Source organism: Bos javanicus, chromosome 1, assembly GCF_032452875.1.
Source record: "Bos javanicus breed banteng chromosome 1, ARS-OSU_banteng_1.0, whole genome shotgun sequence".
Lineage (NCBI taxonomy): Eukaryota > Metazoa > Chordata > Mammalia > Artiodactyla > Bovidae > Bos > Bos javanicus.
The window spans coordinates 70,993,854-71,009,750 of record NC_083868.1 but is presented as its reverse complement, the minus strand read 5'-3'; the positions used below and the strand labels follow the sequence as shown (position 1 = coordinate 71,009,750).

The 15,897-nt window shown below is 44.9% G+C and overlaps 1 protein-coding gene across 1 annotated transcript in view; it reads left to right on the top strand.

Moving 5' to 3' along the window:
• TFRC (transferrin receptor) overlaps positions 1-15,897 on the top strand; it is a 149,796-nt gene that overhangs the window by 22,774 nt on the left and 111,125 nt on the right. The window lies entirely within an intron of this gene.

The following is a 15,897-nucleotide window of genomic DNA, read 5'->3' as shown; positions in this document are numbered from 1 at the left end:
GCAGTAAGACTTGTCAACTGAAGAAGAACACACAACCTGAAAGTTATGAGTTGTGTTTTATGCAGGGACCTTGCTGAAGGCTATAGCCCAGGATACAGCCTCTCAGATCACTCTGAGGAACTGCTCCAAAGAGGTAAGGAAGGTGCCAGGATATATAAGCATCTGCCTACAATGCAGGAGACCCGGGTTCGATCCCTGGGTTGGGAAGATCCCCTGGAGAAGGAAATGGCAACCCACTCCAGTATTCTTGCCTGAAAAATCCCATGGACGGAGGAGCCTGGTAGGATACAGTCCATGGGGTCACAGAGTCAGACACGACTGAGCGACTTCATTTTCTTTTCACTTTCAAACATCAAATAATTGCTGCTAATCATGAAAAGCAGACACCTTGAGTTAATGATTTTAGTGCGTTTCTGTGTGTAGGAAGATGCAAGAATCTGGGCTCATTGAAATTATTCCTTTGATGTATCTTATCTATCTAGGGCCTGTATTCTTTTGTCTCCATGCTAAATTTTCCTCGGAGCATACTGGTGGAGAGGCTGCCGTGACTGATGGCTTCATGGTGGGCAGCACTGGTTGTTAACTGAAATGGCAGGCAACGCTTTTTGTCAGCCACTTGAAGATGACACCATAGAAGGGTGGTCACAGTGAAGTATGTGACGTCCTCAGGGGCTGGAGCCCACCCTTGGGAGGAGGGTGGGATGTCAGAAGGGGTTTCCTCTTCCCTGGGACTGGTGGCAACTGAAGAAAATTTGGTCTCACGTGTGTTGTGTGAGGCTTCATGCACAAGTCACAAAACATGTTCCCTTGCAAGCCAGGTGAGGGAGGCATAATCAGTGCCAGCAGACAGATGAGGAAACGGAGGTTCAGGGGAGCGGAGGCAGCTGCCCAGGGAACCAGACTAAGGCAGTTAAGGACACATCCAGACAACTGAAGGGAAGGCCAAGTCAAAAATTGGGCTGGGCATGGGGGACGGGGTGGGGGCACAGGTGGCTGCTCCCAGGTCTGCAGAAAAAGGATGCATGAGAGAAGAGAAGGCTAAAGTGTGGTCTCTGCGCACCAAGAGCAGCTGCTGGAGAAGCAGGCTCAGGTGGAGAAGCAGGCTCAGGTGATTCATCAGGAAGGAGAGGGAGGCGGGGAGGGGCATGTGCAGAGACATCGGGAGGGTGCTCGCTTGTTGGCGGTGATGGGAGGCGGGCACAAGTGGTGGTTACCGTTGGTGGAGAGAGAAATATTTCTGGTACCGGCTAAGAGAAACCTCAAAAAACTTTCAATTCCAGAACTGAATATCTGTTTCAGAGATTACACAATTCTCTTTTAATTTTTTTAAATAAACCTTTTCTCAAGTCAATTCTGGTTAGTACCTTGAGCTAAGACAGGGAGGGAATAGCAGCTACTTGTTGTCTAGTCTCTACCGTCCTGTAGGAATACGGCTGTGACCTCACTGAACCTCTCAACCACCTTCAGAGGCTTCTACAATCACCCCCATGTTGTAATTGGGGAAACTGAAGCACCAAACGGTGAGGTACCTAGCTCAAGGCCACTCAGCCAACAAGTGGCAGAGCTGAGATATGACCCAAGGTTGGCTTGTTCTGTCCGAAGCTAGTTCCCTCAGGTACTGCAGCTTCAGAGCTCGGAGTACCTGATACCCTGGCTCCACTGCTGCCTGTCTTCACAAGATCCCAGTGACTTCGAGATTGCTGGTTGTTGTTTTTTTTTTTAATATATATTTATTTATTTACTTGGCTGTGCTGGGTCGTAGTTGCAGCATGCAGAATCTTTCAGTTGTGGCATAAGAACTCTTAGTTGCAGCACATGGGATCTAGTTCCCTGACCAGGGATCGAACCTGCGCCCCCTTCATCAGGAGCTCAGAGTCTCAGCTACTGGACCACTAGGGGAGTCCCAAAGATTGTCCTTATTTTGAAGTAAACACTTTTTCCCCCTGACTACAAGAGTGAAACATATCTAGTTTGGATATTTTTTTAACATATAGAAAAACATAAAGAAGAAAATTGAAATTATCTCTCATCCTGGAACCCTGTTAACATATGGGGGAAACACCACTCCAGTCTTTCTTCTATCAACATACCAATGTAACAAAAATCTCCAACATGCTCTTTGGTAATTTTTAACAGCTTTATGGAGATATAAATGACTAAACTGGACATAGCTTCCCCTGTGGTTCAGCAGGTAAAGAATCTGCCTGAAATGCAGGAGACACCTGAGACACAGGTTTGATCTGTGGGTTGGGAATATCCTCTGGAGAAGGAATGGCAACCCACTCCAGTGTTCTTGCCTGGGAAAGCTGATGGACAGAGGAACGTGGCGGGCTACCGTCCAAAAGGTCGCAAAGAGTTGGACAAGACTGAGGGACTAAGCACACACAGACTGCACGTGTTTAAAGTGTACAGTCTGATGAGTTTGACGTGTACGTCTGTGAAATGCCACCACAATCAAGATACTGAGCTACACTTGTCAAACAATTCCCCGAGGCCTTTTTATATCTCTCCTTCCTCCAGTCCCCTCCCTGTGAGGCTGTTACTTTGTCAAAGCTGTACTGCTCGCCGCACAACAAGCCGATAAACAGATGAGTTGCTGGGGCAAGGAATAGCAACTTTATTCAAAAAGCCAGCAGACAGAGGAGACAGTGGACTAGTGTCTCAAAGACCCATCCTCCATGAGTTAGAATTCAGGCTTCCTGTTTTTACTAAAAAGCAGAGGGGATGTGACTGGTTGTTGCAAACTTCTTGGCGAAGGAATCCTTTGTTCTTGCAGCTGTCCAGGCAGGTCTGGTCACAGTGTTCCTATAAACCTTCAATAAGACAGAAGTTATCCTCTGTTCTCCATCTTTTGATCTCTATAAGAATGGAAAAGTGTTATACTTTTAAAGATCAGAGCCTTGAGAATGGGCTTTTCTGTATCTTTCAGGCTATAGGCAACATTCTCTTAACTTGTAGCAAAAGCAGACAAATACAAAGATTAAAGGATCCACTATGGAGTCAGATTTTTTCTTCCCTGTGACAAGACCAGTGTCACAGGCCTGGGTAGCAGGCGCCTGGCCCAGGTTTGCCTAAACCCTGGCTCTCAGTCGTGGTGTGCTTCAAGGAGCACGAACAATGCTACCTTCTGAGGTCAAAGGGCGCTTTTGATTTTGTGAGCTTCCTCCAGCAGCGTGGCCTCCTACTGGGTCCACTCCCCTCCTCCCTGGGCTCTTAGCCCTCCACCTCTAACCAGCCCTGCAGACCTGCCTCCTTGGATCTGAATCTCCCAGTTCCCTGAAGTTGGCCCACCTCCTCCTGGAGCTCAGTTATCTCCTGTCCGGGAAAGTTGCTGGGGTCCCTGGTCTCAGATGTCACAGGTGCTTTCTTAGCAATTTTTGCCATTCAAGTGGAGCAGGAGCTCTGATGGAGTCATCTTTGAGGGGGTACAGCAAGCTCTCTGGAAAGCACCCACACTTTTTTTGCTGCTTTAGATAGACATCTTTCTGAATCTCATTACTCATGCACTTTGTTGAGCAGATTTCTGGTATAATTTAATCTTCTCTCTATGACTCAGGGCTGCCTTGGCAATCACATTTGTTAATGTCAGGTAACTGAGGGAGTGTGCAGTGTGGGTGGGGGGATGGGGGGAGACCAACCTCAGCGGTTTTACTGGAACTTACTTTCTTGGAAAGCCCACACATGGCCTTTAGCTTCAGAAGAGGAGAGGAGGTTTTGTTTCTGCCTGGTCTATCGGCAGCCTAACATGCAACCAAATTTATTAGCAAATCGAAAGCTGAAACAAGCTTCTCTTAAATGGCTTTCTCATCCTGTATCAAAATAAGCATCCAAGGCACCCAGATCTGTACCTTGTTGGACGGTTCTCTGTGCCCTTTCGCACATATTTTCTCCTCTGATCTTCACAATAACTCTGTGAGAATAGCTGGGCAGGCGCTGCTGCCCACTCAAGATTCCTGCTACACAGCAGCCTCAAAAATTAATTCCAGGTCCATTCACGACATGACAGGGAGAATATACACCTTCAAGAAGGGTATATCAGAGTCTGTCTCTGTGACCTTGGGGGTACAAAGAATTTCTTGAAAGCACTAACTGTTAAGAAAAAGATCAATAAATTCCACTACATTAACATGAAAAGCTGACATGTCAGCATAGGTACATCAGTTGTAACAAATGTACCGTTCTGGCAGGAGATGTTGGCAGTAGGTAGCTGTGCCTGTGTGGGGTCTGGCAGTGCATGGGAAATTCTCTGTATTTTCTGTTCTGTAATTTTGCTGTGAGCCTAAAACTGCCCTAAAAGATTAAGTCTTCTTAAGAAGGAAGGAAACTTTCTCTTCCTTAAAAGATGCTATAAAAAAAAAAAGATGCTATAAATAAAGTGAAAAAGTGAAGATACTGGGAACACACAGCCAATTCAGTATGGGGTTAGAGTCCAGAGTACATCAAAAGCTCCTAGAAATAAATAAGAAAAAGACAAAGTACTACCAGGTGTTTTGCGAGAGACCTTGTCAGTAAACACAGAAAGATGCCCAACTTTGTTAGGAATCAGGAAAATGCAAGTTGAAGACACCAGGAAGTACCATTTTACATCTATCATATTGACACAGGGGATAGCAATTAGGATTATCTTGCTGAGTATATTGTTGCTCTGATTGTTGCTACCCAATCAAGACTTGCATCTGCCCTCTAGACCCAAAGAGCACTTCCCTGAAGGGTCCAACATGCAGGAGCTTCAGGGCAGCAGCATTTATCGAATCAAAAAACCTGTAAGTGAGCCATGTGTGTGTGTGCTAAGTCACTTCAGTCAGTCGGGTCTGACTCTGTGCCACCCTATGGACTGTAGCCTGCCAGCTGTCCATGGGGTTCTCAAGGCAAGAATACTGGAGTGGGTTGCCAGTATTTTAGCTTTTCAAAGTAAAATGGATAAATGGTGTTACGTCATGTAACAGAACATGGCAGAGAAATGAATAAACCTCAGCTTCATTCATTAACAAGTAAATTTCAAGAATATATTGTTGAATGACATATTCATTTCCTGGGGCTGCCATAACAAAGTACCACAGATAGGGTGGCTTAAACAACAAATAAATTCTTTCACAGTTTGGAGGCTAGAAGTTCAAGATCAAGGTGTTGGCAGGGCCATGCTCCCTATGAAGCTGCTGGGGGATGGATCTGTTACAGGCCTTTCTCTGAGCATCTGGTTGTTCTTTGACTGACCAGACTGATGGCAACAGAACTCCAGTCTTCCTGCAGTCTTCTGGTGTGTGTGGCTCTGTGTCCAAATTTCCCCCTCTTTATAATTATACCCACTCTAATAAGACTTTGATTTGCCATGCCTTGCAGTTTGCAGAATCTTAGTTCCTCAACCAGGGATTGAGATAGATATTATCACTATTTGACAATGGAGGAAATTCAGGGATACAGAGGTTTAAATGAAGATCACTTAAGTGGCAGAACTGAAATTTGTTTTCATGTCTGTCTGACTCCAAGCACCAGGCTCTGCTCTCAAAACCACCGTATTTGGGACTCGCCTGGTGGTCCAGTGGCTAAGACTCTGTGCTCCCAATGCAGGGGGCTTGTGTTCCATTCTTGGTTAGGGAACTAGATTCCACATGCCACTAGTAAGAGTCCGCATGCTGCAACTAAAGATCCTGCCTACTGCAGCACAGTAAAAAAAAAAAAAAAAACCCACTATATTTTGCTTCTTTGCCAGCAAAGATACAGTTGCTTTTAGTTCAGAGGGTATTGATAAGAGCCAGGGTTAGAGTAGACATTGCATTGAAAAGAAAGAGCTTACAATTAAAAAAATTTTTTTTAAATTTTATTAGAATATAGTTGATTTACAATGTTGTATTAGTTTCAGATGTACAGCAGGGTGATTCAAATATATATATACATATACATATATACATATATACATGTACTGCAAGGAGATCCAACCAGTCCATTCTGAAGGAGATCAGCCTGGGATTTCTTTGGAAGGAATGATGCTAAAGCTGAAACTCCAGTACTTTGGCCACGTCATGCGAAGAGTTGACTCATTGGAAAAGACTCTGATGCTGGGAGGGATTGGGGGCAGGAGGAGAAGGGGACGACAGAGGATGAGATGGCTGGATGGCATCACTGACTGGATGGACGTGAGTCTGAGTGAACTCCAGGAGTTGGTGATGGACAGGGAGGCCTGGCATGCTGCGATTCATGGGGTCGCAACTGAGCAACTGAACTGAACTGATACATGTATTCATTCTTTTTAGTTTTTATTTTATTTCTTTATTTTATTGTGGGTTTTTTTTTTTTTTTTTTCCGGTTATGTCTTGTGGGCTCTTGGGCTTTTCTCTGGTTGCAGCATGCAGGCTTAGTTGCTCCAAGGCATGTGAAATCTTAGTTCCCTGACCAGGGTTTGAACCCGTGTCCCCTGCATCGGGAGGTGAATTCTTAACCACTGGGCTACCAGGGAATTCCCTATTCATTCTTTTTTAGATTCTTTTCTCATATAGGTTATCACAGAATATTGAGTAGAGTTCCCTGTGCTATGCAGTAGGTCCTTGTTGGTTATTGATCTTATACATAGTAGTGTGTGTATGTTCATCTCAAGCTCCTCTCCTGATTTATCCCTCCCCACTACGTTTCCTCGGAGAAGGCAATGGCACCCCACTCCAGTGTTCTTGCCTGGAGAATCCCAGGGACCGGGGAGCCTCGTGGGCTGCCGTCCATGGGGTCACACAGAGTCAGACACGACTGAAGTGACTTAGCAGCAGTAGCAGCAGCAGCAACTACGTTTCCTCTTTGGTAACAATACGTTTGTTTTCAACATTTGTGTCTGTTTTTATTTTGTAAAGTTTGTTTGTGTCTATTAAAAACAGATTCCACATATACGTGACATTGTATGATATTTATCTTTCTCTGCCTGACTTACTTCACCCAGTGTGACAATCTCTAGGTCCATCCATGTTGCTGCAAATGGCCTTATTTCATTCTTTTTTATGTCTGAGTCCCACTTTAATGACCTTATTACTTCTATGAAGATCCTCTATCTAAAAGAGGTCACATTATATAATGCTAAAGGTTAAGGCTCATGGACCATATTCTCTGAGAGGGACACAATTCAATCCAAAACAAATTTTAAAAAGTGGCAGAATACATTTAATGAGATACCATTTACATAAAGCTTGCTGCTGCTGCTGCTAAGTCGATTCAGTTGTGTCCGACTCTCTTCGACCCCATAGACAGCAGCCCACCAGGCTCCCCCGTCCCTGGGATTCTCCAGGCAAGAACACTGGAGTGGGTTGCCATTTCCTTCTCCAATGCATGTAAGTGAAAAGTGAAAGTAAAGTCACTCAGTCGTGTCCGACTCTTTGTGACCCCATGGACTGTAGCCCACCAAGCTCCTCCATCCATGGGATTCTCCAGGCAAGAATACTGTAGTGGGTTGCCATTTCCTTCTCCAGGCGATCTTTCCCACCCAGGGATCGAACCCAGGTATCCCGCATTGCAGGCAGACGCTTTAACGTCTGAGCCACCAAAGAAGCCCATAAAGCTTAGGGATACATAAATGCTTGAAAGTTTAATGAGAGAGGAGTGATCAAGATGGCTGAGTTAGGAAGATGCAGAACTTACCTCCTCCTACAGGTACCCCCAGGCTACAGCTCCTTATAGAGAAACTGTCTATGAGAACAACCTGAAGACTGGCAGAAGAGATTTTCCACAACTAAAGACAGAAAGAAGGAACCTATGAGATGGGTAGGAGAAGGGGAGATGTGATATAGTGAAGACCCACACAACTGGGTGGGTAATCTACAAACAGTGGATAATTATAATTGCAGAGGGTCTCCCCAAAGAGTGAGGGGTCTGAGCCCAATATCAGGCTCCCCAGCCTAGGGGTCTTGCACCTGGAATTGAACCCCCAGAACGTCTGCCTTTGAAAGGCAGCCGGGCTTGCATTCAGGACAGCTGAAGTTTGAAACAGAGACTCTACTCTTAAAGGGCTCATGCAAAATTTCACACACTCCAAAGACCCTGTGCAGAGGCAGTAATTTGTTAGGAGACTGAGTCAGACCCACTTGCTGATCTTGGAGAGCCTCTTGGATAGGCAGGAGGTAACTGGGACTCTTTATGGGTCCCAGTGGATGTGGGCAGCAGCCATTTTGGGGAGCTTGCTCTACCTCAGGGACACTGGAGCTGGTGACATTCTCTCCTTAGCCTGTTGACACCAGGGGCTTACCCGCCAGCCAGTGAGCCAGCACCAGCCCCAGGCCCCCAGGTCCTGTAGCCAGACCCCTGGAGACCTGGCCCTGCCAACCAATGAGCTGGCATTAGCCCTGGGACACTTCAGGCTGCATGGCCAACCACGTTGGGATGCAGCCCTGCCTGCCCACAGCTGGCAGCCTCTGCTCGGGGCAGGGCCTGGGGCTGCCCCATGGGCAAGGGGCCAGCCCTGCCTACCAGTGCACCCACAGTGGTCAGCCCTGCCACAGCAGAAGGTTCACACAGCTCACAGAGTGGGACCCCCCAAGAGCATATCTCTCTGGTGACCAGAGGGGAATGTGCTGCTTGGCCCCATAGGGTGTCTCCTACCTACGGCCACTTCTCCAAAAGAAACATAACCAACCTCCATAATACATGGAAATAAAAACAGAATTGGTGAGAATGAGGCAACAGAGGAATATGTTCCAAACGAACAAACAAGATAAAATCCCATAAGAAGAGCTAAGCAAAGTGGAGATAATCTACCTTAAAAAGAATTCAAAGTAATTCTTTGATCACGTAGATATTCGGGAGAAGAATGGATAAACACAGTGAGAAGTTTAATGAAGAATTAGAAAATATATAGAAGAGCCAAACAGAGCTGAAGAATACATAACTGAAATAAAAAAAAATACACTAGTAGGAATCAAAATTAGATGATACAGAGGAACATGTCAATCAACGGAAGACAGAGTAGTGGTAACTACCCAAACTCAACAGAAAAAAGAATTTTCAAAATGATGATAAAGAGACCTCTGGGGCAAGATCAGGGATACTAATATTCACATTATAGGGGTCCCAGAAGGAGAAGAGAGAAAGAAAGAGGCAGAGAACTTACTTGAATAGACAATAGCTGAAAAGTTCTCTAACCTGTAAGACCCGAATAGATATTTTCCCAAGAAGACACACATGACCAACAGACACATGAGAAGATGCTCAGCATCACCAGTCACCAAGAAAATGCCAATCAAAACCACAAAGAGATATCCCCTCATACCTGTCAGAGTGGCTGTTATCAACAAAAATATAGTAAGTGTTGTCAAGGAGGTGGTGAAGGGGAACCCTTGTACACTGTTGCTCGGAGTGTATATTTGTGCAGTCTCCATGAAAAACAGTTTGGAGGTTCCTCAAAGATTAAAAATACCATTTGATTCAGCAATTTCACTTCTGGGTGTTTTCCCAAAGAAAGCAAAACACTAGTTTGGAAAGATAAATGTACCCTTATGTTCATTCCAGTGCTATTTTCAGTAGCCAAGATATGGAAGCAACCTAAGTGTCCATTAGTAGATGAATTAATAAAGAAGATATGATGTATATACAATAGAATACTATTCAGCCATAAAAATGAAATCTTGTCATTTGTGAACACGATGGGCCTTGAAAGTGTTTTTTAACTGTATAATACTATTGATTATTTTTATTTAATTTTTAAAAATTTGTTATTGAAGTATAGTTGACTTACAATGTTCTTTTAATTTCTTTTGTACAGCAAAGTGATTCAGTTATACATATACATATATATCCCTTTTTATATTCTTTTCCTTTACTATTTATCTCAGGATAGTGAATATAGTTCTCTGTGCTATACAGTAGGACCTTGTTGTTTATCCATTCTATATGTAATATTAATGGTTTGCATCTGCTAACCCAAACCCCCAGACCACCCCCCTCTCCCGTCCCCTTGGCAACCACAAGCCTGTTAACCCCCAGACCATCCCCTCTCCCCGTCCCCGTCCCCTTGGCAACCACAAGCCTGTTCTCTGAGCCTGTGAGTCTGTTTCTGGTTCACAGATAGATTCGTTTCTGTCATATTTTGGATTCCACATATAAGGGATATCATACAGTATTTGTCCTTTTCTTTCTTTTTTTTAATACTCATTTTTATTATTTATTTACTTGGCTGTAGTTGCAGCATATGGGATCTCGTTCCCCGAGTAGGGATCAAACCCAGGCCCCCTGCATTGGGAGCGCAGAGTCTTAGCCACTGGACCACCGGAGAAGTCCCTGTCCTTTTCTTTCTGACTTACTTCACATAGCACGATAATCTTTAATTCCACCCATGTTGCTGCAAATGGCATTATTTCATTCTTTTTTCTGGCTGAGTAGTCTTCCATTGTGTGTATGTACCTCATCTTCTTTGTGCATTCATCTGTCAGTGGACATTCATGTTGTTGTCATCATGTCTTGGCTATCGTGAACAGTGCTGCTATGAACATAGGGTGCATGCATTTTTTTGAATTATAGTTTTGTTAGGAGTGGGACTGCTGGATCATATGGTAATTCTATTTTCAGTTTTTTGTGGAGTTTCCATACTGTTTTTCATAGGGGCTGCACCAGCTTATGTTCCCGTCAACAGTGTAGGAGGGGCCCCTTTGTGCCACACCCTCTCCAGCATTTGCTGTTTGTATACTTTCTCATAATGGCCATTCTGACTGGTGTGCAGTGATATCTCATTGTAGTTTTGATTTGCATTTCTCTAATAATTAGTGATGTTGAGCATATTTTCACATGCCTCTTGTCCACCTGTGTGTCTTCTTTGGAGAAATGTCTATTTAAGTCTCCTGCTCGTTTTTCTACTGGGTTGTTTGGTTTTTTGTTGTTGGGTTGTATGAAATATTTGTTTATTTTGGAAATGAAGCCCCTGTTGTGGACCTTGAAAGTATTACACTAAATGAAATAAGTTAGATGAAGACAAATATATGATTTCACTTATATGTGGAATCTAAAAACCAAAACAAATGAACAAGCATTACAAAGTAGAAACAGACTCATTGATACAGAGAACAAATAGGTGATTGCCAGAGGGGAGGGGAGTGGGGGAAGAGAGAAATAGTTGAGGGAGATTAAGAGGTACAAACTTCCAGTTACAAAATAAAAGAGTCACAGGGGTGAAATGTGCAGCATGGGGAATATAGGCAATAATATTGTAATAACTTTGTATGGTTACAGATGGTAACTAGGCTCAGTTGTGATGATTGTTTTGTAATATATAGAAATATCAAATCACTATGTTGTATACCTGGAGCTAACATAGTGTTTAGGTAAATTATACTTCAATTAAAAAAAAAACAATTTTAGTGAAAAGAAAGGGAATGATAGATGACAAATCTGGAATAGTGGGTATTCCTGAGCAGAGGAGAGAAGGGCGTGATTAGGGACTTCAGATGCCTTTTGTTTTCGTTGTTCAGTTGATTAGTCGTGTCCAACTCTTTGTGATGCCTTGAAATTTCAGATGCCTTGGAATTTCAGATGCCTTGGGATTTCCTGTTGCTTAAACTGACTGGCAGAGGAATTGGTTTGTTTTCATATCCTTTATAATATATGTGTTACTTTTATGCAAGAAGCAATTCATAAAAAGTATAAACTTTTAAAAACAGAATCAGAAGAAAAGACTTGGAGGCAAGTATCCACAACACTTTGGAGGAGTTTTGCTATTAAGGGGAGGAGTGAAATGGGGTGATGGCTGGGGCTGGGGGGATGAGGGAAATTTTCTTGTTTTATATGCAAAGAGCTAAGTTCAGAGAGATGAAGTGTCTCACTGAGGCTCACACAGCTGGCCTGGGTCAGCGGGGAGTGGCTCCCAGCTCCTGGCCCCCAACACAGTGCCCCTTCCAGCCCTACAGCTGCTGCCTCTTTCTGTGGTCATTATGAGGGTCCTTGGATACTGGGCCTCAGGGTGGTCCCCCTACTCCTATGGGAATTCCAGGACCCAGAGCCTTGGAGCTGGAGGGACCAGCGCTGCCTCTTGACTTGACTGGTCTTCTCTCTCACTTGTCTCTTATTGTGACATGAAACCAGCTCCAGACACGTGCCTGGCTCTTCTGTCTGGTCAAGCGCAGACCACCCACCCACACGCCTGCCTCTGCGCTGTGAACCTAAGACCAGCTTTGCCGAGTTTACAGTAGAAGCAGGGTCTGCGATACCGTCCTGGAGGGTTTTCCTGGTTCTTCCTGAGAGCCAGAATGTAGTCATGAGGCCATTAGCACTGAGGCTGTCAAAAGAGAGCCCCAAATGACCCCTCAACTCTTCTGGAAGCTGGCGCTTGGTCCAGTGAGCTGGAGCATTTGTGCTCTGCTGTGACCCCAGCTGTCCCTGGCATGATGGGGCAAGCTCAGCTTTAGCTCAGTCCATCCATCAAGAAAAGGGAACGGTGTTCCCCTTTGTGTGCCTTGTGTTCTCCTGTAAAAGGATGGAGTCAGATGGGGCCATCTCTAAGTCGCTTCCAGCCACAGAGATTCTAGATGTTTTGTACGATGTCATTTGAACCTACAAAGTTAGCTCATAGAGACACAGGGGCTCTTTTTTATTTTGCTGAAGTGCCAGAGAATTCAGTTCCCCAGCACCTGAAGGAGTCAAATCCAGCAGAAGTCCGAGGAGGGAAGGTCTGGGGTCTTCTGAGCACCAGCAGGGACAGAGCACAGAGCACCGGCCAGCTGTGCCCTGTGGCCAGAAACAAGTGTTAGGAGAGCCCGGTCGGCCTCAAGATACTCGGACTCAGTGTCTTCACTTCTGGAGAATTTTTCTAAAGAAACTGTCAGATATGTAGGTAACAGTATATACATAAGTGTGTTACCACAGTACTGTTGAAAAATATTGAAAAACTTTATAAACAACTCAAGTGTTCAGAAATTGGTGACTAGTTGAATACATTTTGTGTCCATATCATCACGTACCAGGAAGCTATTAAAAATCATGTTCGATCCCTGCTTTGGGAAGATTCCTCATACCTCTGAGTACTAACCCTGGGCATCACAGCTACTGAAGTTGTGCGCTGTAGAGCCCCTGAGCTGCAATGAGAGTAGCCCCTGCTCTCTGCAACAAGAGAGAACCCACACACAGCAACGAAGACCCAGCACAGCCAGAAATAAAGAAATGAATTAAACTCATGTTAGGGGAGATTTTGGAGATACTTCTAATACATTAAGTGAAAAAGTAATATGTATAATTGTATCTATTGAATGATATAAATTGCAGATGGATAGATAGGTGTACACACATGTATATTTTCAAAATACAGAAGGATGTATATCATACTGTCAGCAGCAATTGTCTCTGGATAGTAGGGCTATGGGTAGCTTTTATTTCTTTATGAGTTTTTGTATGTAATATCTGAGATATATTACAGCTTTTCTTCTTTAGACTTCTTTGTAAGTACAAGATTTTTAATAAATGTTTCTTTCATATGCAGAAAAACCACAAAATATTATTAGGATTTTTATTTTTAATAGAGGTAAATATTTTTAACAGTTGTAAAAGACGCATAATATACAGTTTACCATTTTTAAGCGTACATTTGGTAGTGTTAAGTACATTCACATTGTTGTGTAACCAAACTCCAGGACTCGCTTCATCCTACAAAGCGGAAACCCTACCCGTTGAATAACAGCTCTCCACACCCACACCTGCAGCACTTTCCTACTGTCTGTCTCCACATACTGATCACCCCAGGTACCTCGTGTCTTTGTCTTTTTGTGATTGGCTTATTTCGCTTAACATGATGTCATTAAGGTTCATTCGTGTAGTAACATGTGCCAGAATTTCCTTCCTTTTTAAGGCTAAATAGTATTCTGTTGTATGTTTATACCACTTTTTTTTATACATTTGTTTGTCAGTGTATACTTGGGTTGCTTCCACCTTTTGGCTATTGTGAATATTGCTGCTATACATGGATGTACAAATTCTCTTCAAGACCCTACTCAGTTCTTTTGGGTGTATATTCAGAAGTGGAGTTACTGAGTCATATGGTAGTTTGTTTTTTTTTTTTACTCTGCGCAAGGGTTCCTGACCAATATTGTTACTTTCTGTTTTATTTTGATAGTAGCTGCCTCCAAAAAGTCATTTTAAAAAGAGGACAGTCTGAGCTGAAATATTGCCTATACCCTCTGAGTGCCAGGTAATGACTCCTGGGCTGAGTGCAAAGAGTGTATGTACACAGAGGTTTATTACAAAGTCCCAGCCTTCCTGGAGCTTGTGGGCCAGCCAGGAGCTTGTTCTGGCTATCACTCATCACTTAGGACCTCGCTGGAGGGATCTGGCCACATGCCCTAAACTCGTTTCAAAGCAGAGCCATTCAGGCGGACCTTGTGCCAGAGCTGCAGGGGAGGTTTGTAACCCACCCTGTGACTGTGGCTGTACAGGGGCATCCAGGCCTGGCCTGGCAAGTGCAGCAGGCTGAGCCATGGCACACTTATGGCTTCCTTGCTTCTGGCATCACTGCCAGCCTGTCCTTAGGTCTTCCTGGTCTCGGGCTGAAGCAGGGTGGGGCTGGATTGCCCCCAGTCAGAGCTGCTCCCAAAGACAGTGCAGAGAAATGGAGGTCCCTGGGCAAACCTGGTCATTGATGGGGACCTGTTCTTGGGCTCTGGGGAGGGTCAGAATAAGTCATTAGTGGGCAGCTGAACAGTAGGCGGGAAGCAGCCATGTCAGCCCTTGTATCTCCAGACAAGCCTGCAAGATGGCTCCAAGATGGTGGGTGCCCAGATGCTCCATATCACAGAACTTTTGCCTTGAAATTGCTGGAGGCAGAAGGACGGCCTTGCTGACCTCTGGAGGGCCCAACCAGCCCAAGGATGTCACTTGATATCTCACTCCCGTACTGATGCCTATCATAAATATTTATGTGTGCAATACATTTTTTAAACCTTTTTGGGGGGCTGTACCCAGTTTTCATTGTGGCACGAATCTTTTAGTTGCAGCATGCAAACTCTTAGTGTGGCAGGCGGGATCTAGTTCCCCAACCAGGGATCGAACCCCAGCCCCCTGCATTGGGAGCTCGAGGTCTCAGCCACTGGACTACCAAGGAGGTCCCCACAGTACAGTTTATTATGTGTCCTATTTCGGTTTCTGTCTCTGAGACCCGGAGGCTCCCTGGAACTTTTTTTATTTGGGATTGTTAGAATCAGTGGCTCCCATCCCTTCTCCTGGCCCCTGGACCTTCTGCTGGTGGTCTGAGGTGTGGCAAAAGGCACAGTGAGGGACAGGCCATTGTCACAGGCCCCACTGTGGGGCAGCTCTGTCTCATGCTGGGGAAATTCGCGTCCGTTGTGGTCTGTGGAAACCCATAGTCCCCCTGGTGACTTTCATCAGACAGAAATGACCTTCCTCAAGCAGAAGTAGGGAGTATGACACATGGTCACTGGCTTGGGAAAGCCTGCTGACCCATTTCCCATGGGTCTGTCCTGTCCTGACTCACCCAGAGGCAGCAGGACCTAAGGGGCTGCTGAGGGGCTGCTGTGGCGGCACCCAGGGCCAGCTGCACAAGCATGAGACCTCTGCCGTCACACAGGACTCTGTGCTCAGAAGGGCTCCACCCTCAGTTTAAGGCTCTGCTGTCACTGAAATTAATTTTTAATAAATTAAGCTGGTCCTGGTGGCACCTCTTCCATGGCAGCTCTGGAGGACTGCTCTCAAGGGCAGGAAGGACAAGATCACGCCACACCTACACAGCCTGTGCTACCTCTGAAGTCCCAGCATTTTGAATTAGCACAACACATAATTGTCACTATGCCCTGCCCCATTTTAGATTTATTTGCCTGCATGTTCCATTCTGCAACTAGACTGTACCCTCCTGGGGTGAGGGCCAGGCCTCCAAGCAGCTGGCACTTGATACTCAATAAATGCCAGTTGAAATAACTTCTGATGACTTCAAGCCAAGTC